This window comes from Gossypium hirsutum, chromosome D12 (genome assembly GCF_007990345.1).
Source record: "Gossypium hirsutum isolate 1008001.06 chromosome D12, Gossypium_hirsutum_v2.1, whole genome shotgun sequence".
Taxonomy (NCBI): Eukaryota; Viridiplantae; Streptophyta; class Magnoliopsida; order Malvales; family Malvaceae; genus Gossypium; species Gossypium hirsutum.
The window spans coordinates 36840538-36868423 of NC_053448.1; the positions used below are offsets into that span (position 1 = coordinate 36840538).

Consider the following 27886-nt stretch of genomic DNA (forward strand, 5'->3'; position numbering starts at 1 on the left):
CCATATAAAGACCTCCACTTTAAAATTTTATACCTATTTAATACCTTTAGCTCTTAGAACTCAACTTTTGCACTATACACAATTTAGTCCTTTTTATCAAATTAAGCATGTAAACTGTAAAATTTCTAAACAAAATTTTTATACAGTATTTCTATCATGTTGTAGACCAAAAAATAATAATAAAATAAATTTTCTAACTTCAGATTTGTGGTATAGAAACCAATATTTTGATTTCACTAAAAACGGGCTATTACACACACATTAGGGAAAATGTGCTAAATAATTGTCCCAAATAAAGTGTGGGGGTAACAAAAAATTTTTAAACTTTTATGTTTTTATTAAGTGATTTTCTTTATTTTTGTTGTGTTTCCTTTTTTTTGTGTTTGTTTTTACGCAAGCTTGTAGCAATACAAGTGATTGGTTAGGAGCATGTAAATAGAATTGTGTGTTTGAATTGTAAACTTAATTCAATAGCAATTGATTTTAGGTTGTTCAATATAACATTATTTAGTTCATTTTATTACAATTTGAATAGGTGATAGTGTGTTAGGTGCACCAAGTGACTAATAGGTATATGAAAAACATATATGTTTGTTTGAATAACATGTGTTAGTATGTTAATATTTAGTTAATTGTAATCCATTAATTGAGACACTTAGGGTGACCTAAGGCATTGTTTGATAGACATTTTCAAGCCAAAAAGTTGACCTTAATTTAAAATCCCTAGTACCCTAATTTTTAAGCCTAATTCCATATTTCTTGATGAATCGAAATGGAAGCCCTAAACCTTCATTTATAATCTATTGATCCGATTTTCTTGGTCCTTTCACAAACTTAGACATCGGGCCATTGATACTGAAGGTTAGGTAGATATGATACGGTGGTTTCCAAATAAAAGAAAAATAAGAGTTAACCTAAATGATAGTATAGTATGGTAAGTATAAGAGTCTTACAAATTTCTGTGTAAATAGAAAATTTTGAGAATTAATAAAAATTAAAAAATTAAAAAAAGGCTAAAATAACTTAGCGAGAAGTTCTCGATGAAATTGAAAAGCAAAGTGAGTGAAAAAGAAAAGAAAAAAGAAAAAAAATTACTCATTCTTGAACATTATTCTCGCTAAAATAGTGTATTCACTAATACTTTACTATACATTAGGAATCGGAGATAAAAGGTAGGTGAGAGAAGTGGATATAAGGTGGTGAGCTAAATGGTCTAATCAAGAAAGTATTGGGGTCAATATAATGTGCCAAACAATTTTTGTGCTTTAACCATTTTGTGTGCCCTTTCCTTGATTTTGAACCAACCTAAGCCGCAAAACGTTACAATTTGAAAAGACCTATGTGATCTAAGTGATACAATTTATGGATGAAATTTGACTAAATTTTGACATTTCTAATTACTTGTGTTCTTCGAGTATAAATGTATATTTTGTGTACCTGTTTCAATTGATCGATGTATTTAACACTCTTGAATTTATTTGTTTTGTAATTTTATGAACTAATGTGTGTGATATTAAAGGTCGAGCATCAATTGTATATCGTATTAAAGTTACCTATTCATTCACATTGTTCTATGTATAGAACTCTGATATAGTCCTTGTATATGACATGCTCAAGCACTGTTTGATTTTATTTTCTTGTGTGTGCGTGTTTTATTTTGTTTCTTTTATCTTGTTTCTTGAGGACAAGCAACAACTTAAGTGTGGGGGAGTTTGATATACCACAATTTGTTATGGCAAATTAAGGTCTTTCCGACACTTAACGAGCTTGTTTTATAGCATTTTATGTGTTTTATTTCATTTTTAGTTTTTATTGTTTTTTGTTTAATTTATGCAAAACAAGAATTTTTACAAAATTTTGAGTTATGCTATGACCTAATGGGACACTATGGTCCGAGGGATGATCCAACGACTCTATCTAGTGTGTAGGACATTGTTTTCCGGCTTAAAAGGTGAGAGACGACTGTAATCTTGCGACACCGGTCCTGTGGTGTCGTGACACCGAGTGACGAATAGGAAAATTTAATTAAGGGTATTTTAGTCCTTACAATGTATCTTAATTAGATTTTTGGGATGTTTAGCAACCCTACTTAGGTCTGAGCATAAACTCTATAAATTCGTATGTTAAATCTCACTTTAGGCGGCTTGGCCAAGTGACCCATTTTAGTATTTTTAGGATTTTTAGTTTAGTTTTATTTCCATTTCAGTTTAGTCATTTTGTATTTTTGTTACTATTTTAACTTGGATTCGATTTTGATTCAAAGCTTTAATATTTTAGTTTTTCCTTATTTTGGTGTTCATTCCAATTGCAATCCAGGTGATCTTCTCAACTGTTAAAGGACATTTCACTTTCGAGCTTCAATCAATATCAAAAACGGATTTATTGCTATAGTCCTTATTTTTATTTAATTTGTTGTTTTGCATGTTACATATGAGTTTAGGAATTTTTGTATTTCGATCCATGAGTAGTTAATTTCCTTAGAGAGTTTAACGAATGGATGTGTGCATAATTAAAGAATGAATGAGGGTTGAAATCCTAGTTAGTTGGTTTAAATTATGTGCAATTAAACCCTAGGAAGTGACGCCCCTAGAAAGTAATTTAGGATAAACGAGTTCGAGAGATAAGTTTACCAAGTACCTCATAATTTATCCCTGTTAAGAAAGCGAGGCCAAGAGGTAAGCATGTATTGATCGATTAGCTAATTAGTTTGAGGTCGAGAGGTAATAACTAGTTCATTAATATCTAACTCGATAAAACCCGAGTCTTGGAGTTAATTAGGATCAATGAAGTGAGTTAAGCTCCTACCTGTTCTATTGGATTATTTTCGATTATTAAATTGGTTGGGTTTTAGTTTAATTAATTTTTAGGTTAATTAGATTAATTGATGATAATTTGGTTTTTCGTAATATAATTTTAAATCGATACTATTTAGACTTGTTAGTGTAGAAAATTAATTCCAGTTTAATTCAACCTCCCTTGGATACGATCCTCGATATACATTTCGGAGTGTTTCATTGTAACATTCTTCTATCTTAAAATTTTACCCATATACTTACGTACACAGCTGTTCAATCTCTTATCTATATTGCTGCAATATTTCCTATCTAGGTGTTTGCACGTTGGAAACATGAAAATATACACATTTTTTCATGCCCTCTTTAACTCAAATTCATGCAGTTTCGGTAAAATTCTTGTCGAAAAATATATAATAATTATAAAATAATTAAATTGCACTTAAATTTTAACATGTTGAATTTTAATTAATTTTATATTAAATTTTGATTAATTTTGATCATTTTTGACAGAATCGTACAAAGGACGAAAATTAGCTCGGCAGACACTACTAAAAGCGCAAAATCGAGAAGCAGTTTTGAAGCATCAAGGAAAATTAATTTTCCATCCAAGATGGTCCAATTTCTGAATATTAATTCATAATATAATTAATTTTAAATTTTAATCCAATTTACTTTCGGTTAAATAAATTATTATTAATTAATTATGAAAAGAGGCCTAGTTGAGATAAACTGAGAAAATCGATCCAACCGTGCACTGAGCAGCCCAAAACCGACCCACATGCTAACCCAGTTAGCCTTTTTGGCTAATTATTTGGCTTTCAAAATAACCCTTCAAGACTCCTTCAATTTGCATTCAAACCCCTCCACTATTTTTGCCTTTCTAGATTTGCCCCTACCTTAAAATAGCAAATTTTATACCTTCAAACCAGCCACATGTGTGGCCGACCATGGGGGGACTCTATGGCTGCTAATTTTTTTGTTATTTTTAGTAGCATTACTCAACCTACAAAAAACCAACTTGGCTGCTCATTTGAAACACATCTCAAAACCATTCATTCTTCACTTCTCTATCACTTTTCTCTCTTCAGTGCTCTTCATTTTCTTCCCCACTCCCTTGTTGATTTCACCTCTTGAAAAAGAATCACCCAACCACTATTTGGAGCAGCATTCAAGTGTTCATGGAAGCCTTGGTTGAAATAGTCTTTTGAAATCGTGCATTGGAACTTTATTTTATTTTATTATTTTACTTAGTTAAAATCGTAGTTTTTAATCACGTCCTCAAATCAAAATATTTTCCTTCACCAAAGTGTTTTAAATTGCATTCATAGATAATTCTTTTCACAGTCTCTATGGGTACGATAACTCGACATTTACTTGTCACTTTATTACTTGTTGTGATTGTGTAAACTTGCACATTTACGTCGTTCCAAGTTGTTGGCGCCTTTGCCAGGGACTGTTTTAAAAGACATTATTTGTGAAATTGTTATTTTTGCATTTTGGTCTATTTTTCTATTACATTTTAATTCTTTTTTTTCAGGTGTTTATAAGCATTGATCAAATTATTGACTTACTCCTCGTAGACCCTGAAATTGAAAGGACTTTCTGACAATGGAGAAGACAAGCGAACCAAACAAGAACCGAAGATATGAATTTTGCAAATCCAAACCAAAATCCAGGAGGAATATTTACTTATAATACTCTAAATCCGATCATTGTTGCCGATGACAGAAACTGTGTCATTCGACAATATACAATTCCTCTATTCAACTAGCTCAATTCGAGTATTAAGAGACTCGAAATCGAGGCACAACAATTCGAGCTGAAATCGGTCATATTCCAAATGTTGCAAAATATGATCAATTTAGTAGGATTCCTACTGAAGATCCACATCTTCATCTTCGGGTATTCATGGAAGTGAGTGACTCATTTAAACTAGTCGGGATGACTAAGGACGCCTTGAGACTCAGACTATTTCTATACTCCTTAAGAGATAGAGCACAAGCGTGGTTGAACTCCCTACTGTCCAGTTCCATAACTACATGGCAAGAGTTGGTTGAACGTTTCTTAATGAAATATTTCCCTCCGTCTTTAACTGCCAATATCTGAAATGAAATCACTTCATTTCAACAACTTGATGAAGAATCTTTATATGAGGCATGGGAGCGGTTCAAGGAGTTATTACGAAAGTGCCCTCATCACGGCATTCCTTGTTGCATTCAAATGGAGACTTTCATTATTGGTCTCAATATTCATGTAATGGCCCAAATTTAAGGTTATCGGAACAGTGGTTTCGAGACCATAAATTTGATGAGAAAAAAATTATTTTTATTATATTTCTATGGCCTACAATTTCACCAAAAGATTTCCTGAAAATTTCGTTCAAAAATTTTGACGTTTGGGCACTCAATTTAGTCAAAAGGACTAAATTGTAAAAAGTGAAAAAGTTGAGTTCTATATGTTAGAGGTGTCCAATTGTTATGAAATTTTAAACTGGAGGTCTTTATATGGTAATTATACCATTGGTTAAGTTGGTGGACAAAAATGGACATGGTTAGGCATGTTTCCAAAGTTTTTCATTAAGGGCATTTTAGTCATTTTGTTATTAAAATGAATTAAAAAAATAATTAAAAGTCAATTTTTGATCATCTTCTTCATTAGGCCGAATTTAGCAAGGGGAGAAGCCATAGTTAGGATTTTCAAGCTTCCAAGCTCCATAGTAAGTGATCCCAAGCCTCATTTTTAATGTTATTTATGTTTTTAAGATCCCGGTAGCTTAATTTAGCCTATTCTAGCAATAATTTAACCTAGGGTTTATATTTGGAAAAATACCCATCGGTTAAAAGTGTTTATTTTGATGTTTCATGATAGAATGTGAAGCTAGAAATTATGTTAAACAACTTTTGCTTGCCGATTTTAAGCGAAAACGAGTAAAACTCCATAATCGGTAAAATACCTAATGTCCATAAGTAGATGTTAGAGTGAGAATTTGATGTTGTCATAGAAGAGAAAATTTTTTAGCATGTTGTAAAACATTAGAATAAGAGATGAAGTTTAATTTTCGAGCTTTGAGGCAAAAGCGTAATTATGTAAAAGTTTAGGGGTAAAATCATAATTTTGCCAAAGTTAGAGTCGACGGCTGTTTTGATAAATGTGAGTATTAAATGAGTTAAATTTTTTATTTTAGATTAAGAAGAACGAAACTCGAGGTTAGACAAAGGAAAGAATAAAGTTGAAGGCTAAGTTGGTGAATTTGGCTATATTTTGTACCGAGGTAAGTTTACGGTAAATAAATACAATATTTTAATAATTATTATTAATGCTGCTACTTTCTAGAAATTATACATTTATTTTATGAATTTATTTAATGTTGACTCAAGTATGAGATGACAGAGAATCGGTGTTAAAAAGCCCCGTTGAAACATGAGGAATGTATCAGATACAAATGTCATGACATTTGGGTAAAGAGGTCCCATGTAAGACCATGTCTGGGACATGGTGTTGGCACCGAGATGAGAGGTCCCATGTAAGACCATGTCTAGGATATGGTGTTGGCACCGAGATGAGAGGTCCCATGTAAGACCATGTCTAGGACATGGCGTTGGCACCGAGATGAGAGGTCCCATGTAAGACCATGTCTGGGACATGGCGTTGGCATCGAGATGAGAGGTCCCCCGTAAGACCATGCCTGGGACATGGCATGGGCACCGATATGAGAACATCCCATGTAAGACCATGTCTAAGACATGGTTTTGGCATGTTATTATCAGAAAAGACCCAAGTATCCTTATTATTCCAATGTGGCTCAACGGGCTAGTAAATGAATCATGTTAATGAAAGTTCATTTAAAAACATAAATGGCAAGCTCAGATGAGTTATAAGAGTTAAGAACTTACTATCTTATCAATTGATACTCAATATTTTAGCAAGAGAAGAATAAGTTACGCTCATGAGTTAACTAAGTAAACCAGCAAGAGAACGAGAATGAGATTAAATAAAGAGTTAACTAGAGATCTTGACATTTGAGTTTAATTATTTGTGTTAAATGTTGTTATTTTTTTGCTAGTAAACTTACTAAGCTTTATGTTTAATTCTTTTATTTTTCTTTCTCTTATAGTATTGTAAAGCTACTCTCGGGAACTTAAAGACGTCGGAGATCGTCCACACTATCAACGACAACAACTCGGTATTTTATGATGAACCATGTTTGGGTTATAGCATGTATAGGGACTTACTTATTTTGAATGTTGTATTATGATTTTGATAAAGAATGATGTGTAAATATCTAAAGATGAATGGTTGTCAAAATGGTTAAGTATGAAGATGTTTGTTGTTATACATGTCTATGTGATAATTATGCATAGAAATCATGAAAGAGTAATAATTTGCAAAGAACCAGATTTCAAACAGTAGCAGTGACGTGAATTTGAAAAATCACTTAGGATAGTATAAAATGAGTTAGAGGGTGTATGATATATATAATGAAATCTTATTGAGTCTATTTTCATGGAAAAATAACAGTTTAGCAAATGGAATTTTATATTTTGAGATATGTGAATTTTGGTGAGACAGGGTCAGAACCGTTTTTGGAGTCCCTTATTCTGAGTTTAGAAAATCACTAAACATTGTACAAAAATAGTTATGAGTTGTAATTTATATGTCTAAATTCCTTATTGAATTTATTTTTTGTAGAAACAAGTTAAAACACCATATAAAATTCCTACAATAAGAAAACTTATTTTTAGTGGAAAGAGGTCAGGATAGCCGAGTGGTGAAACAGGGGAGAATTTAACTTATAATCTATACTAATTTGCTAAACAAAAAATTCTGAAAATTTTATGGTAAGAATATATATGAGTCTAGTTTCATGTAAAATTTATAGATTTAAATTTTGAGTTTCGTAGCTCAATTTATAAATGATTTAGTGACTACTATGCGAGTGGACGGCTTTATCATATATAGTGAGATAAATTTTAAAAGCAAACTTTTATACCCCGAACTAATAAGTTAAATAAAGTAATGCCTCGAGCTCGACTCCGGCAACGGTCTCAGGTAAGGGGTGTTACAATTCATACTAGAATGGTGGTGGATGTTCTACAAATTGAGTCCTTCTTTCTAAGTCTTATAACGATGCTTACGAGATTATTGAAAGAATTACCTACAATAACTATGAATGGCCAACCAACCGAGTAGCCTCAAAAAGACGAGCAGCAGGAGTACATGAAGCGGACAAACTTGCTTCTTTGGTAGCCCAGGTATCCTCTATGTCTTCTATGCTTAAGAATATAACTGTTGATGGTTTCAATGGTAATCTGTTAGGTCAACAGCTGAACCAGTTCGAGAATATTTGTTGTGAATACTGTGGAAATGACCATTTCTTTGAAAATTGCCCATCGAATCAAGAGTCAAATTATTACATGGGAAATCAGAATTGGACTGGTCCGCAATCAAATTTTTACAACTCTTCATGGCAGAATCATCCAATTTCTCCGTGGAGTAATCAATGGGCGAACTATAGTGACTCTGTTATGCCATTTCAACAAAATTCTCCGTCGAAATATTCTCAACAAGTACAACAACCCCCACCAACCGAATCTTCAAGTGATCTTGAGAATCTGCTGAAGGAATACATAGCAAAGAATGATACCACTTTAAGAAATATAAAGAATCAAATAGGTCAACTAACCAATGAACTTCGAAATAAACACCAAGGTATTTGGCTGAGTGACACAAAAAATCCAAGAATTTTTGGCAAAGAACATTGCAAAGTAGTCTCTTTGCCAAGTGGAAAGACATTGGAGCCCAAGGTGGTTGAGGTTCAAGATGAGCCTGTTGTAGCTCAAGACAAAGAGGAAGTTCAACCAAGTGTTGAAACTCCTGTATCATAGAAGTCGGATTCAGTGATCCTTGATGAGGTAAACTCTAAACTAGTTAATTCTGATTCTCTAACACCCTTATCAGATGCAAAAAAATTTCTACAAAATAGTTGTCCAGTTAAAGCTAAGATTCCACCATTTCCATATCCTCAACGATTCCAGAAGCAGGAATGGGATACTCAGTTGAAATAAATTTTTTATGACGAGGTGACTTTCAATGACTTCGATGCTGCTAAATCTCTAGATGTAAATGAAGACTGTTCTGCTATTTCCAAGATGGAATCGCTGGCTTCTACAGAGCTGGAGCTCAATTCTGTAGATGATCCGTTAGAATGTATTCTGCTAGCGAATTCGTAAAGTGATAATGAATACGAGGAATGTTTGGCTTTGTTAAAAGCTAAAACGAAGGGATTCACTCAGGAAGTTCCACTGGAATCATTAGAGTTATTATTTCGGGAGTACACACAACCAAAAATGTTGATTGAAGAGCCAGTCAAATTGGAACTGAAGACTTTGCCTCTTCATTTGAAATATGATTATTTGAGTTTATCTCCATTTTTACCTATCATGATTTCAGTTGAGTTCACCAAGAATCAAGAAGAAGAGTCATTTGTTATTTTGGAAAAGCACAAGAAGGGTGTCAGATGAATTATTGCAGATATTCGAGTCACGGGTTGGAGGATTTGTAGGAATTTTAGGAAGTTAAACAAGGCCACCAAGAAAGATCATTTCTGGTTTTCTTTCCCTAATAAGATTTTGGACAGATTTGATGGGAAAGAATATGATTACTTCCTAGATTGTTATGATTGGTATGACAAATGGCCATTTGACACCACCATGGTCAATGACGATCTTGAATAAAATGGAGGAGTTCTCTTCACTTTCTCTATCATTATTTTATATTTCTAGTTTTTTTTCTCATTTGAATAAAATGGTAGACTTAGATAAAATTTTCTTTGGTTCATTACATTAATTAAAACTATGTCTAGGAGATTAGGACTTAAGCGGGACCATCTGTGACCCCTCCAGTCTTTCTTAGGAGTTTAATTTAATGTAATTTTTTGAAAAATGTTTTTCTAAATAGTCTGAATAACTTAAGTATTCGGTCAAGCACTAATTTTTTCGAGTTTTCTTTAGTTTACTTTCAGCACATGAGCTTAGGATCCAAAAATGAGCTGCCATTTGGCTTAAGACACTACTAAGAAGGGAAATATTCTACATTTTTCTGCACAAACCTATAGCCATTACCTTGCTCCACCACCACTCCCAAGTAGCTCAGTAGTGCATCTTATTTAACCCCTTAATGTCGCAACCCTTAACTCCTTAAATCACCACCCCGAACACCTTCATTCGAAGTCACCAATTACCGCACCTAAACTATCTTTAAAATCACAACCCTCTTCAACTTTAAACCTTACTATCGGCTCCTCAACCACCTGCCCAGAACTGAAACCACCCTTAACATATTTTCTACGTCCAACACCGAGTGTCCCTTCATCTAGCACCATTTCACGAAGTGAACAGTTTGATATAATGGCTAGCCTGCAACACATGCAGTTGCAGCAACAAGCTTACTAGATATACCTAAAAAATGCGGGATGAATTAATCAAAGATACATTTAAAAATATATTTATTTCATAACCCGTTTGTTTTTGTGCTTGAATTTCCAGAATTTACACTCAAACCATGGACTCCAATTTTGAGGAAGGAACGAGGCGATCAGATTCTTAGGGGTCTACAAATAAATAAATAAAAGGGGGGATCTTTACCTTATGTTATTTTGTTTCCTAGGCTATGTTAGGATTAGGTTCTTTTAGAATTTTTATTTTTCGCATAATAAAACAAGAGGTGAAAATCATAAATAAAAATGAACAAGTTGCAAAGTACAAAGTGTGGCAATAGATATATGCATGTCTAGGATTGGATCTAGAGAGAGCTTGGTACTTAAGAAGTCAAATTGACTCACCTCTTCTTTTCCAAAATCCTACCTGGTGTATAGTATCTATTCACCTTTAACAATGAGGACATTGTTCATCTTAAGTAGGGAGGACCAAAAACTTGAAATTATTTTCTCTTAGAATAATTTTTTCTTTTAAATATGATTAGTTTATATTTTGTTCAAAACTTTGAAATTTTGTTAAGTATGTTAAACTTCAGTATAAATAAAGTTTGATTATTTTAATAATTTTAATGTTAGCTAAATTATGACATAAATGTATTTTTAATAAAGCATGCAAATCATACCATAAAATTTTAGTTCCTTAGGAAAGTTAGGCATACATGAAAGTTTAAGTCTCTAGAATTGACTTAGTAATTTCTTGAGGGAAGATCCTAGGAAGCATGGAATGTTGAAAATGATTTAGGCAACATTCGTTTGGACCATATGCCTTTCAAGCCAACCTTGATAAATTTTTATCCCTTGAAACCTAACTTTGAGACTATATGGCCTAATTTTATTTGAACCCTTACAATATTTAGCCATCACTTTTCTCTTAATTATCTTTAAATTGTCCCAAACACTAGACTTAGTATTATTCAGAATATTCTTTGAAAATAAGTTTGAGGGAGTTGAAAAGAAGTATCAAATGCTCAAAAATTGTAATACATACAACGAAATGCTCGTGTTAAAAGAAAAGAGCACATGTACTTGAAAGAAAATAGATGTACAAAATAGCATATGAAAGCAAAATAAGTTGGTGTATTGAAGGTAAATATTTCGAAGGTCCGATTGACGCTGAGTCTAGGGGTTTTAGCCTAAATTTATCTATCTTTTACCTACCCCGAGCCTAGCCACGTTACAACCAAATTTAATGACCTATTGATTCAAGTCTCGATGCTACCTACATTAGTGGAGAGAAATTGCTATGCTCAACATATGAAGGCATAAATTAAACTTGATGATTGCAGCTTAAGCTTAAATAAGGGAATAAGATCATATTGGTAAAGATTTAACATGTCTTTATTGAGTAAGCATTTAGTCTATTTTTGCTATCATAATAAAAATTGAGATTAATTTTCATGATATGTATACATAAATAGCATAAATCTCAAAATTCTTGTTCTTGAGCATAAGTATACTAAATTCAAAATTTTTGAAAGAATGTTGTTCTGAAGGAATTTTTCAAAGGTGTTTCCGACAAATTCTTTTTAATTTGTGCATTACTCGGGACGAGCAATGAATTAAATTTGGAAAAATATATACACTTTTTCAAGCCCTTTTTAACTCAAATTCATGTAGTTTCGGAAAAATTCTTGTCAAAAAATATATAATAATTATAAAATAATTAAATTGCACTCAAATTTTTAACATGTTGATTTGTAATTAATTTTATATTAAATTTTGATTAATTTTGATCATTTTCGACAGAATCGCAGAAAGGGTGAAAATTGGCTCAACAGACACTACTAGAAGCGAAAAATCGAGAAGCGATTTTGAAACATCAAGAAATTTTAATTTTTCAGCCTAAGACGATCCAATTTCTGAATATTAATTCATAATATAATTAATTTTAAATTTTAATCCAATTTACTTTCGGTTAAATAAATTATTACTAATTAATTATGAAAAGAGGCCTAGTTGAGATAAACTGAGAAACTCGATCCAACCGTGCACTGGGCAGCCCAAAACTGTCCCACATGCTGACCCAGTCAGCTTTTTTGGCTAATTATTTGGCTTTCAAAATAACCCTTCAAGACTCCTTCAATTTGCATTCAAACCCCTCCACTATTTATGCCTTTCTAGATTTGCCCCTACCTTTAAATAGCAAGTTTTATACCTTCACACCTGCCACATATGTGGTCGACCATGGGGGGAATCTATGGCTGCTGATTTTTGCTATTTTTAGCAGCCTGCTCAACCTATAAAAAAACCCCTGGCTGCTCATTTGAAACATATCTCAAAACGATTCATTCTTCACTTCTCTCTCACTTTTCTCTCTTCATTGTTCTTCATTTTCTTCCCCATTCCCTTGCCGATTTCACCTCTTGAAAAAGAGTCACCCAACCACCATTTGAAGCAGCATTCAAGTGTTCATGGAAGCCTCATTTGAACAAGAACAAGCAGAGAAGGATGAGCAGAGCAAACTAGTCAAGCCTTAGAGAAACACCGGATTTGATTCTTGTTCCTTATCCTTTTAATTTTAATGTTGTTATGAACATGTCTATGAATAATTGTGATGTTGATATGTTTAATTTAATTAATATGGCTTAAATTTAATTCATTTTAGGTTGAACGCATTTCGTCTACTTGAGTTATTAAAATTGTGTTTGTATTATTATAGGTCTCAGTAAGATGTTTGATTAAGTAAAACCATGACTAAGTTATTCTTGCATTACAATTGTAAGGTAACTAATGAATTAATTATTTAAACGTATTGAAATTTTAATTAATTGACACAATACTTAATTAGTGCATGTTTAATCATCTAAGATAGCTGAGGGTTAAATTAGTAACGGTATCTAACGATACATTAGCCTTGCATAAGTTGCAAGATTATTGTAATTAAACTGTTTCAAGGTAAGAATACATTGTTACCACACATAATCTATTATTTGCTTATGAGATTGAATTAATTGTTTGAATTGGCATAGAGATATGTACAAGAGATTATTTTAATTTCATATGTATGTGCATTAACGCATTTGCTTATTAAAATTTGTTTAATTGGTTGAATTGACGTAGAGATATAGTAAAAAGATAAATTGATTTTGGTAGGTAAGTATGTTCATAAGTTAGCAAATTACCAATTTGTCATGAATTTATTCGTAACAACATAAACATAAGTTTAATAATTCTAAGTTAAGAAATGTAATCAATCTAGCACAATTATGTCATTTTGATTAAAATCATCTTTTGAAATTGTGCATTGGAACTTTTATTTTATTTTTTATTTATTTTACTTAGTTAAAATTTTAGTTTTTAATCACCTTCTCACATCAAAATATTTTTCTTCACCAAAGTGTTTTAAATTGCATTCATAAATAATTCTTTTCACAGTCCCTGTGGTTACGATAACTCGACATTTACTTGTCACTTTATTACTTGTTGCGATTGTGTACACTTGCACATTTCTGTCATTCCACACGCCTGGCGGTGGTCAATTGTATTAATTTTCAATTGGATTGTCGCATGGGACTTTACTTTGGGATTATTTGATTGCATGATTTTGGAGTTTTAAAACTGCTTAAATTGGTATTATAAAGTGTTTATGCATAAAACTCAATTTTTACATAAAATCTGCCAACAACACACTTTTCCGTTGTAATATTGAAAAACGAGGTTTTTATTCAAATCCAAATTTGTTTTGAAAAACGATTAAATATTTACAAATGAAATATTAAATCTAAAGATTTCCAAAATTATCATGTTTTTGCGAAATTAAAATGAACATTCCATTTCACTAAGTTTGAACGAATAAGCCAAATGTTTTAAAATATGTTTGAAATTACGAAAGTTTAATTTAGACCATTTTTGTGGTTAATGTAGTTTTCAAAATTCAACCATAACGTCTACATTGGGTTAAGAAGGTTACATTTTGTGGTATTAGAGTCATAGTTTAAAACTTGGACTATGATTTTTAGTAAAATTTGCATGCATATTTTAAAGGGTATTTTGGAAACCATGCCACAAATAAATTTTAAAAATTTGATTTCAAAAATTCGAAACTCCGAAGCCGATCCTACATAGTGTTGTTACTACTAAAACTATAGAAAAACTATAGATTGTAAATTGTAGTCAAACTTTAGACTGAAAATACTCTGATTAATAACCAGAACTTTATTTCTAAACTATAGATAAAGAATAAAATAAAGAAAGTGATATGAATACCTGGGGTGTACAAACCCGTGGTATGTTAGCCAGTGGAGCACAAGGATGTGAGCCCCAAGTTGAGTCTTTTGTATCTCAAGTGCGTACCCCTGAACCCATAGTCGAGCATATTTACAATGCACCTACCGTTCAAGGTAGTCATTAAGAGCTTATTGATGACGTTGTATCGCAGGCTATGCTTAGGGTTCTTCAGTAGGTGGCTGGAGCCCAAACCAGATCTGGCAGTCTAGGGTTCGTAACTGAGAAGCTTTAATCCAATCGAGTTGAATTATTCAAGGGTATTGCTGGGTTGACCCCTACCATAGTCGAGTATTGGATGGAGGCTATAGAAAGGATCTTGGATGATATGGATTGTACCCCAAAGAAAATACTGAAGGGTGCAGTATCTCTATTAAGGGACGAGGCTTACCGATGATGATAGCCTGTTATGAGGGATACATAGGCTGAGAGATTGTCTTGGGATTATTTCTAAGATTCTTTCCAGAAGAAATATGTGGGCGCAGATATGTGGAGGCCCGCAGGCTTGAATTTATTGAGCTAAGGTAAGGGGATATGATCATGGCTAAGTACGAAGTTGAATTCTATAGACTTAGTCGTTATGCTTAGGGGATGGTTGTGACTAATTAGGACAAGTGTGTAAGATTCGAAAATGATCTGATGATTCAGGATGCTCCATATTAGGAAAGAGTTTTTGAGGTTTTGGTTGAGAAAACCAAAATTGTGGAGGAGATTAGGTGTGCGGAGCACGAGAAGAGAGATAAGGCTAAGACTTCAATTAAGAGAGATGTTGGTCCTACTGGCACGACATCACGAGCCCTAAAGTGAGCCAGAGAGGATAGACCTCGACAGAATAATACAGTAGTTGGTACCGGAGGCAGGACTCTGAATGTGCTTATTTTTGTTAGAAGCACTCAGGTGAATGTTGGAAGAGGATGGGTGCTTGTCTGAGGTGCGGGTTCACAAATCATAAGATTAAGGACTGTTCACATCAAAGTGATCAGATGCAAGCTCCGATGCAAAACACGGTTTAGAATCAGAGGACTTGGTAGTAGCCTCAAAGAGGTCAAGGTCAAAAAAATGTATTAGGTTGGGCAGGGACAACGAGCATCGGGTCAAGGTGCGGAAAGGGTTGATGTAACACCCTTAACCGGTACCAATCGTCAAATTAGGGTTACACAGCATTACCGTACAAACAGAACATTTAAACATAAATGTCGAGCCCTCGAGACCAAAAGAATACTTTAGAAACAAATCAGGACCAATTTGAAAACATTTGAAAAGTCTAAGAAAAATTCGCTAAAATCTGGAGATAAGGGTCACACAGCCGTGTGGCCAGGCCGTGTACCTCACACGGCTTAGACACACGCCCGTGTCTCAAGCCATGTAACCTTAGAACTAGGAACACACGACCGTGTCCTAGCCCGTGTCCTAACCATTGTAACTCTCTGAGTAGGGTCATACGGCTATGTCAAACGCCCGTGTGTCAAGCCATGTAACTCTCTGAGTTGCCACACACGCCCGTGTGCTTGGCCGTGTGCTAGGCCATGTAATTCACTGACTTGCATACAACAGAACTCTCAAATGACACACGATTGTGTCGCCAAACCATGTGTCACACACAACTGAGTCACATGCCCGTGTCTTAGGCCGTGTGGACATAAATTTGCCTAAAATCTAGCCATTTCCTATATCATTTCATGCATGAACATATAAGTATTTTGTGCACATTTACAAGGCACCAAATCCACATCAAAACATACATATATTTGCCATTTCGAAAGTCCTAATTCAACTAACCAATATGCCATTCAAAGGCACCTCAAATGCATTCATCAGGGCTTCCCTAAACATGTCAATTTTACATAATTTCAAGCATCAATATCTAGTTAATACCTTCCAATCATGCCATAACTTGGCCATGATCATACCAATTGAATACATACAATTTGAGCCATTCAAAATATGCAACATAATATAACCACAATCTCACATGGCATCAAATGTACCAACAAAGTTAACTTATACAATTTATACATGCCAAAACATCAACCAAACATCCAACTAAACATCATTATAAGTCCACCTATACATGTCATTATAACCTTGGACAAAACATTCAAAAACTACCAATATTTATACTGGATAGTGTGATAGATCTCCGATGAGCTTCCAAACCGATCAAGCTTCTGATAATCTATAAAACATTAGAGAGAAACTACGTAAGCACATAATGCATAGTAAGTTCGTAGAAAATAAAACATAACTTACCATACATTTGCATAGCATAAAGTATAAGCATCAAGAAACCCAAACCACAAGCTTGGAACAAGCCTATGCATCATCATCAATACACAAGTTAGTGCATTTATACATAATTCATTTGAATAATCTATATGATAAGTCATTACCATGTGAAATACATCATTTGATTTATACATCCTTTCCATGAACATATGCATAATTCCATTTGGAAACTTACCATTTCAATCCCTTTTCTTTCCCATTGAACCATCTAGAATTTCGTCGGATACTCAGGAAAGCTCACACGAAGTATGCTTAAACATAAAACTGTAACATTTTTTTACATCATTGCTCACACAAGCTGTGAAATGGGTCTGCTCACACGAGCTATGGGTCAGAACGTAAGCTACACAAGCTGTGGAGTATCCACAACAAATACAGGACCTCAGCCATCGGTAGTACATTTAAGACCAACACCCGAAACATGAAATTCCTAATGATATGTCATTTGTATCCTACGAATTTCATATGGTTCAACCGGGACTTAGTAACCGTCATAGCATTGATTTGGATATTCATCATTCAATTACATTTTGAAAACATAATATCATACATTTGAATAGCATAAATATAACAATCGTTCGTACGAATCTACCTCGACGACTAAGGGCGTAGAAACGAAGTCAAACTAATCCAAGGCTTTTGTTTTTCCCCGATCTAGATCCATACGTGGTTTATCTTGATCTAAATATACAACTTCAGCAAATTTAATACTTCTAGTATTCAACTTAGTTTCATATTTACGCAAAATTAATATTTTACCCCTAATATTTTAACATTTCATAATTTAGTCCTTAGCTCATAAATCAAATCTAAGCATTTTAATTCCCCATTCAAGCTAACTAAATTTATTAGGGACTTATATCAACCCATATAAACCATCATTTCATAAATTTTTCACGACCTTTTACTATTTTTACAAACCAATCCCTATATGTAAATTTCATCAAAAATCACTTTACAAAACTTGTTTATTTCTCAAAAAAGGTTAATAATCTACCATTAAACATCAAGAACCATTCAAAAACATTCATGGCATAACCCCCAATCTTTAAAAGTTTTACAAATTGACCCTCAGGCTAGCAAGATTAAGCTAAAATAAACTCAAAAACATAGAAATCATTAAAAATGGGGTTGAAAATCATACCATGCAAGCAAAAGAGCTTAGCTGAACCTTCAAACTTCAACAATGGGGTTTTCTATCCCTAATTTCGGTGGAGAACAAACTAAAGAAGATGATACCATTTTCTTTTCTTTTGTTTTAACATTAATTATCTAATTACTATTTTAACCGTTAGAAACTTTAATAATTACATCAAAACCATGTCCATAAACATCCACTATCACTTCAATTGGTCTAATTACCATCCAAGTCCTTTAGTTTAAAGTGTCATAACCATTTGACCCTTTTAACAAATAGAACTCTACTTTTATACCTTTTACGATTTAGTCCTTTTCACTTAATTAATCATGCAAACATTAAAATTTCTTAACAAAATTTTAGTACAACCTTACTATAAACCCGTAGACATTAAAATAATAATAAAATAATAATTTACTCATCGAATTTGTGGTCCCAAAACTACTGTTTCGATTTCACTGAAAACAAGTTGTTACAACTGAGGCTAAGCAGCCTGCTCTTCTTTATGTAACCAAACGCAGAGAGGACCAAGATGCAGCTGATTTCATCGCATGTACTTTTACAATTGATTATGTTTAGTACTTTGCTTTTATAGATATTAAATCTACCAACTCGTATGTTTCTCGTCTGTTGGCTAATAAACTAGGTGTTGGGGTAGAGGAAATTGTTAGTGGCGTAACTGTAGTCAGTTCTTTAGGACAATATGTTATTGTGAACAAGATCTATAGAATTTTTTCATTAGAAATTCAAAAGGAAGTGTTTCTGATAGATTTAATAGAGTTACTCTGAAGACATCTGTCAGCAAGGAGATCGTGATGGTAGGTGAGCACAAAGATTACTTGTCTAATGTGATCTCCTCTATGATGACTGAAAAATTGGTTCAAAAAGGATGCAAGGATTATTTGGCGTACATTTTGGATACAAGTGCAAATGAGTCAACTGTGGAGAGTATCTGAATTGTGCCAGAGTTTCCAGACGTTTTTTCGAAAGAGTTTTCTAGATTATCTCCAGAGCGAAAGGTTGAGTTTGGCATAGATCTTTTTCCTAGGACTGCTCCGATGTCTATTTCTCCCTATCACATGGCACCTAAAGAACTTAAAAAGCTTAAGGTTCAACTTTAGGAACATTTGGACCATGGTTTCATAAGATCAAATGTTTTGCCTAGGGGAGCTTCAATCTTTTTCGTCAAAAAGAATGATGGATCGATGAGGCTCTGTAATGATTATCGACAACTAAACAAGCTGACTATAAAGAACAAGTATCCCTTACATAATATTGTTGACTTGTTACAGTATTCCCTAAAATTGATTTAAGATCTAGTTTCTATCAGTTGAAGGTGAAGGAATCTGATGTGCCTAAGACCACATTCAGGGCTCGATATGGTCATTATGAGTTCCTGGTGATGCCCTTTGGTCTTACGAATGATTCGACTTCTTTCATAGACTTAATGAACCTAATATTTTAGCCTGACCTTGACCATCTTGTCGTTGTATTTATCGATACTCTAAGTTCAAATATGAGAATAATGAACATTTTAGGGTTGTTTTGCAAATTGTCCGAGAAAATAAGCTTTATGCTAAGCTTAGTAAGTGTGAATCCTGGCTTAGAGAAGTGATGTTTTTGGGTCATGTGGTATCTACTGAAGTTATTTGTATTGATCCAAAGAATATTGAGGCTATTTTGGATTGGAAGTAGCCTAAGAATGTTTCTAAGGTCCAAAGTTTTCTTGAGTTAGTCGGTTATTATCGGAGGTTTGTGGAGCGACTTTCTTTGATTGCGACCCCTATGACTAAGCTGTTGAGGAAGAGTGCTCATTTTAAGTGGCCCAAAGAGTAGTAAGCCAGTTTTGAGAAGCTTAAGTTTGTGTTAACACAAGCACTGATTCTGATTCAACCTGAGTCTAGAAAGGATTATGTGGTTATTGATGCAAGATGGTAAGGTTATGGCCTATGCATCAAGGCAGCTTAAACCGCATGATTGCAATTACCCGACTCGTGACTTTGAACTTACAGCTATGGTTTTTGCGCTGAAAATTTGGAGGCACTATCTATATACTAAGAAGTGTCTTATTTACACAGATCACAAAAGTCTTAAGTATCTTCTCTCCCAAAAAGAGTTGAATTTAAGGCAGCGTATATGGATAGAGTTTCTTAAAGATTATGATTGTATCATTGAGTACCATCCGGAAAAAGCTAATGTTGTGGCAGATGCACTGAGTAGGAGGTCAATGACTGATTTGAGAGTGATGTTCGCTAAGTTGAGTTTGTATGAGGATGGAGGCTTACTCGTAGAGTTTCAAGTAAAGCCTACTTTGGTCAAAGAGATTAAAATGAAATAGCCTTTAGATGTCTCTTTTGCCTTGGATTAAGTAAATTGAGGATGGTAAGATTACGAATTTTAGGTTAAATTCAGTTGGTGTTCTATGTTTTTGTGGGAGGTATCATGTGCAGGACGATAAGGATCTGAGATAGTCTATTATTCAGGAAATGGATAGTAGCCCTTATGCTATGCATCCTGGAGGAAATAAAATGTACAATGATTTGAAAAAACTTTACTAATGGTTGGGTCTAAAGCGTGAGGTAATCGATTATGTGGCTATGAGTTTAACGTATTAGCAAGTAAAAGTTGAGCACCAGTTCTCCTCTAGCTTGTTACACCTATTAAGATTCCTCAGCAGAAATGGGAGCTAGTGACTATGGACTTTATTAGTGGGTTTCCCTTAACACCTACTAAGAAAGATTCAATCTAGGTGATTGTGGATAGACTGACTAAGTTAGCTTACTTCCTACCAATTCGTATAGACTATTCTCTGAAAAATTTGGCAAGGTTGTATATTTCTGAGATTGTGAGATTGTATGGGGTACTGGTATTGATTACTTAATATTGGGATCCTAGTTTTACATCTCGGTTCAAGAAGAAGCTACTTGAGCACTTGGTACTCGACTGGACTTTAGTATGGCTTTTCATCTATAGATTAATGAGAAATTTGAGTAAGTTATTCAAATCCTTGAGGATATACTTAGGAGTTGTGTTATCGACTTCTGAGGTAGTTGGGAGGAGCATTTGTTGCTAGTAGAGTTTTTGTATAATAACAGCTTTCAATCGAGCATACAAATGGCACCTTACGAGACAATGTATGGTCGAAGGTGTCAAACACCTTTAAGTTGGACCAAGTTGGGTGAGAAGAAAATGTTGGGTCCAGAACTGGTTTAGGAGATAGAGGGTATTGTTAAGCTGATTCAAGACAGATTGAAAATGGCTTCAGATCGATAGAAGTCTTATGCAAACTTTAAGAAAAAGGACATAGAGTTTAGTGTCAGGGATCAAGTATTTCTATAGGTATTACCATGGAAGAAGATTTTGAGATTTGGTCAGAAGGGCTAGCTAATCCCAATGTTTATAGGGCCTTATAGGATCCTTAAGAGGATTGGATCGGTAGCTTATCAGTTAGAGTTACATCCTGAGTTGGATCATATCCATGACATGTTCCATGTTTCTATGCTAAGGCGGTACCAATATAACCCATCTCATGTGGTTCTGATTGAGAAGATAGAGGTGAAACTAGATTTTTCTTTTGAGGAGGAACAAGTTTAGATCTTGGTGCATGAGGTTAAGGTTCTAGGGAAAAATCAAATTCCACTGCTAAAATTTTTGTGGCGAAATAATGACATTGAGGAAGCTACTTGGGAGTCGCGGGACTCGATTTGTCAAAAATATCCCCATCTGTTCAGATCAAATAAATTTTGAGGAGGAAATTTCTTTTAAGGAGGGTAGAGTTGTCACAGCCCATTTTTATTTAGTTATCGATAGCATTTCAATAAGATCGAGTGCTAGCCTAGTGGTTAATAACAAGCTTAGTTATCCATGAGACCCAAGTTCGAATCCCCCTTACGTATTTTATTTTTAAAATTCAGCACTCTTTGGCCAACTCCCCTCCTTATTGCCCATTCTTAGTTGTCATGAGCTAGGAATCTTTCCTCCCTTTTCTTCTTTCTCCTTTCCCTTTTTTCTCCCTCTTTTCACTCCTTATGTTCCCTCCCGTTCCTTTCTTTCACCTTGTTTCTGTCATTTCCTTTTTCCTACCATTTGACTTGGTTGTGTTGCCCCTATCACCATAGACACCATCATTCATTTTTTTTCTTTTCATCTTTTTCTTCTTTACTTTTTTTCTCTCTTCACCACCACCTTATCATAGTTATTTCATTTTTTCGTCACACTTGTATAGATCAATATCTTACTTCTTGTCTCCTGAGTAGAATAAGATAAACAAATAAGTGTGATATCTCATATCAACTCATTTGAGTATGGTCATGCATTTCTAGTCTCACTTGATTAAGAGGCCTAAGATATTTCTCCTATTATGTAGGAGGGGAAAATTTTATTTTGATCACTCACATCCCACTACACATATTGTGGCACACCCAACATCAATCTTTATAATACCACCATTTATGGGAGACATTTGACTATGTCAAGGCATACAATTCATGATGTTGGAACAATGATGATCTCAAGTCTAAGGATCATACATACAATTATCACCACGAGAAATATTGTGACTATTACATAATAACCTGGTATATTATTCTCTAACATATACTAATGTGTTGAATTGATATAACATATCTATAACAAAACTTGCCATCGATCAAGCACATATTAGTCTCAATATATTATTTTTGTCCATTCTTAGTTGTCATTATTTTGACATTATCATTATACAAATTTTTTAAATAGAGAAATAAATACTAAAAACAATAATGACAATGCCTTTATTAGCAAACTAGGTAAAAGTATGTTATTACAATCATCATATGATGGTCTTTGGGCATACTCCCAACACTAGCCACTCTATATAACTACTCAAAATATTTTTGTAAGAATCGATTGTTTTCTTCAATTTGGTAATAGAGCCTAACACTTTGTATATTAATTGGTGTTCATGGTGGTGATGCTTGCTTGCAATAGACAGTTCACCTATTTCAAGTCCCCAATGTTGGATATCTCCAACTATGTATACTAGAAGGCAAGGATGAAGGCATGCATCAATTAACACAAGTAACCATGAATATTATCAATTCAACATATATAAAAACTCACAATATCATTAACTTTCACAACTAGCCACACCCAACTATTAGAATGAAAACTAAATCACAATGATCTATATTAATCATGATTTAAAAAATAAGCAAAAGAAATTGAAAGCTAATGAGATAATTTCTCAACAAAATAGAGAAAATATTTCACAAAAGTTGTTGGAAAAAATTCAGTTTGAAAACGGTTTTCTTGCACAGTGTGTAACACCCCTTACCCGAGACCGTTTCCAGAGTTGAGCGTAGGGTGTTACTTAACTTAACTTATTAGTTCGGGGCACAAAAATTTACTTTTAAAATTTATTTCACTGTTCACCATAATGTTGTGTACCTGCGCAGCAGTCACTAATTTAACTATAACTCGAGCTACAAAACTTGAAATTTAGATCCGTAAATTTTACCTAAAACTAGACTCATATATTATCTTACAATAAAATGTTTATAATTTTTTATTTATCCAATTAGTACATTTTATTCATTAAAGTCTCCCCTATTTCACTACCTGACGGTTCTGACCTTTACTCACTAAAAATCAATTTTTTCATCGTATGATTTTCATATGGTGTTCTCACTTATTTCTAAAAAAATATATACTCACTAAGGAATCTATACATATAAATTATAACTTATAATTATTTTTTTACAATTTTTAATGATTTTATAAAGTCAGAATAGGGGACTCTAAAAACCATTCTGACCCTGTCTAACCAAAATTCAAATATCTCATAATATAAAATTCCTTTACCGACACCGCTATTTTTCTATGAAAATAGACTCGATAAGATTTAATTATATATATCATTCACTCTCAAATTCATTTTATACTATCCTTGGTGATTTTTCAAAGTCACGTCACTGCTGCTGTCCCAAAATTGTTTCATTGCAAATTTTTACTCTTTCATAATTTCTAGGTATAAACTATCACCTAGGCATTCATAATACCCAACATATTCTTACTTAGCCATTTTAATAGCTAAACATTATCACATATTTACACATCATCCTTTAGAAATATCATAAGGACATACATTCAAAATGACTAAGTCCCTATACATGCCATAGCTCAAACATTGATCATCATAAAATACCGAGTTGTTGTTGTTGATAGTGTGAGCGCCCTCCGACGTCTTTAAGATCCCCGAATTAGCTTTGCAATACTATAAAAGAAGGAAAATAAAATAAGTAAGCATAAATCTTAGTAAGTTTACAAGAAAATAAATAACAACATTTAACACAAATAATTATACTCAAATGTCATGATCTTTAATTTCCTCTTTACTTACGCTCTTACTCGTTCACTTACTTGTTTACTTAGATAACTCATGATTATAACTTACTCTTCTCTTGCTGAAATGTTGGTTCTCAATTGATAACATAATATGTTCTTAACTCTTATAACTCACCTGAATTTGCTATTTATGCTTTTACCTGAACTTTCATGGAACATAATTTGTTTACTAGCTCGTTGAGCCACATTGGAATAATAAGGATACTTGGGTGTCTTTTCTGATAATAACAAGCCAAATTCATGTCTTAGACATTGTCTTACATGGGATGTTTCCTGTACTGCCAATCCCATATCCCAGATATGGTCTTACATGGGAGTTCTCATATCGGTGCCCATGCCATGTCCCAGACATGGTCTTACGGGGGACCTCTCATCTCGGTACCAACGCCATGTCCCAAACATGGTCCTACATAGGACCTCTCATAATCTCAATGATGTCAATTCCATGTCCCAGACATGGTCGTACATGGGATCTCTTTACCCAAATGTCATGACATTTGTATCCGATACATTCCTAATGTTTCAATGAGACTTTTTAATACTAATTCTCTATCGTCTCATACTTGAGTCAGCATTAAATAATTTCATAAAATAAATACATAATTGCTGGAAAATAGCAGCATTAATAATAATTATTGAAATATTGTATTTATTTACCGTAAACTTACCTCGGTACAAAATATGGCCACATCTATCAACTTAGTCTTCAACCTTTTCCTTTCCTTGGTCTAACCCTGAATTTCGTTCTTCTTGACCTATAATAGAAATTTTATTTTATTTAATACTCACATTTATCAAAACATCCCTCGACTCTAACTTTGGCAAAATTACAATTTTGCCCCTAAACTTTTACATATTTACACTTTTGCCCCAAAGCTCGGAAACTAAACTTCATCCCATATTCTTATGTTTTATAACATTCTGAACATTTTTCCCTTCTATGGTAACATCAAATTCTCATTCTAACACTTACTTATGAACATTAGGTATTTTTACCGATTATGTCGTTTTACTCATTTTCACTTAAAATCGCTTAGCACAAATCGTTTAACATAATTTAAGACTTCATTTTCTACCATAAAACATCAAAATAAACACATTTCACCTATGGGTATTTTTCAAATATGAACCCTAGGTTAAATTATTGCTAGAATAAGCTAAATCAAGTTACTAGGGCTTCAAAAACGTAAAATAACATTAAAAACGGGGCTTGAGATCACTTACTATGGAGCTTGGAAGCTTGAAAACCCTAACTACAGCTTCCCCCTTGCTAATTTCGGCCAAATGAAGAAGATGAGCACAATTTGCCATCTTTTTCCCTTTTAATTCATTTTAATTACTAAATTACCAAAATGCCCCTAACTTAAAATTTTTTATTTCACTTATCTCATGTCCACTTTTGTCCATAACTTAACCAATGGTCTAATTACAATATAAAGAGCTCCAATTTAAAATTTCATAACAATTGGTCACCTCTAACATGTAGAACTCAACTTTTGCACTTCTTACAATTTAGTCCTTTTGACTAAATTGAGTGCCCAAACGTCAAAATTTTTGAACGAAATTTTCACGAAATCATTCCATGAAGTTTTAGGCCATAAAAATATAGTAAAAATAAATTTTTCCTCATCGGATTTGTTGTCCTGAAACCACTGTTCTGACTAGGCCCAAAATCAAGATGTTACACAGTGAAAAATTAAAATTTTAAAAATTGACCCAGTTTGTGATATTTATAGCAATAAACCCCAAACTAAATTTTCACATGTGTTTTTGGATAGACGGATCCTTATCGTTCTCGGCTTTCAACCAAATGGCTTTCACCTCTATTCTCATACCCTGAACTACTTCGAGTGTGGGCTCAAGCGATTTGAATCAAAACACAGAACTAGAAATAGTTTTCTTTGTTTAAGTGTGAAAACAAAAATATCTCTTCTCAAATTCAAATCGTCAGAATTGTTAGATGTCAATAGTTGAAAATAAGTTCTCTTTATTTTCAGGCAGAGTAACAATATCTTAAAGTTTAGTATATAATCATATTGGTGTCATCTATTTATAAGGAGAGGAGGTAGAACCCTTGTTTAATTGTAGAAGTTTATGTCAATTAGAAAAATGAACTCCTAGTGCATCTAAGAGTATAGGGGACGACAATTCTAATTAATAATATTATGATTTGTCATCCCACTCATTAACATGAGGAGCTTTTGGGTCTCTCTCATATCGGGTCCAATTACAAGTACTTCTTGGGCTTTTAATTCAATACTTTATAATTCGATCCAACCTGATATTTGTTTTTCTATTTCCCAAAATAAAAATCTCAATATATTTCCAATTAAATAATCTTCTCAACCCAATTCTAATTCCGTTAAAATCATGACAATTTTAGCATAAAAAAGTCTATGAGAAAATATATTTAATATTTCTACATTCAACGGTTCACTATGACCAAATTATTTATTTCCATTTTTTTACTTCATCTAATTCGAAAAACATAAATTCATTTTTAAGTCATTTTCATTTTCATTTTCATTTTCATTTTCATTTTCATTTTGGAGAAAACCACATTCATTTCCAAATGATTCCATTCCATTATAGCATCGTGACTGAGCTCTCCTCAATAACATACCATTACGAAAGCAACTCGATTAGTACTCGTCCAATACCTTTTCATAAATGTGTTACCCTCATAGTATATCCTTAATCCCTTTGGGATAGTATTCATTCTCCCAATATGATACTATTTTATCTCATGGTAACCATTACATCTTCCTTCATGAAAAGCCAATTACTATCAAGTAGTAATCAATTCATTTAGAACAAAGACGAACGACACATGTCCATGTTTACTTTTCATCAACCATGTAATGCAAATGAGAGGATGTCATTTACCCTTGTCTCAAGCTATGAATTCCATTATTGTGATTAATGCTACAAGATTTAGGTATGACACACTATGAATGTCACAAGTAAATAAATCCATAAACGGATTCAGGATCTATTATTCTTGGTCATGTCTGATGTACTTTCAATCTATTCGGTCACATCTAAGTCTCTATCTTCTGGGAGTCATCTACTTAGATCCCAAGATAAATCTTCTTCCCAATTGGACTTGATAAGCAACATATTAGTCTTTCAATCGGTTTGCTCATTTCCGATAGACTAAGGACGTGTTTAGGTTCGTCTACTAATACAAGCTGTCATTCTGTATTATGATCCGATTACGTAATATCGCTTAGTATTAGTTTAAACATTAGACAACTAGTGAGCTAATATTTTATTCTATTTGGCTTTTCGTACAAAAACCATATAAGGAAAATTATACAAATTATATTAATGCAATCCATGAATATATTTATTAACCAATTTATTTGAAAAAAATTTCAAGTTTACAAACGAATATACTACACTTAATGCATCAAATCCGAGAAAAGCTTTAAATCCAATCATGCCCAACTATATTCATTATAGAACTTGATGATTAAGCATCTCTTGAGAGTTTTAACACAAAGATTACAAATATATATACTTTAACTTGATTACAAGTTATAAGATATGATAAAAATGATT

At 33.3% G+C, this 27886-nt stretch overlaps 1 non-coding gene across 1 annotated transcript; it reads right to left on the reverse strand.

Moving 5' to 3' along the window:
* Window positions 1–4892: 4892 nt before the first annotated feature.
* Window positions 4893–4999, reverse strand: LOC121224729 (small nucleolar RNA R71). Its single transcript, XR_005922474.1, has one exon. It is a non-coding gene; the product is annotated as a small nucleolar RNA R71 (small nucleolar RNA).
* Between the last annotated feature and the right edge of the window lie 22887 nt (window positions 5000–27886).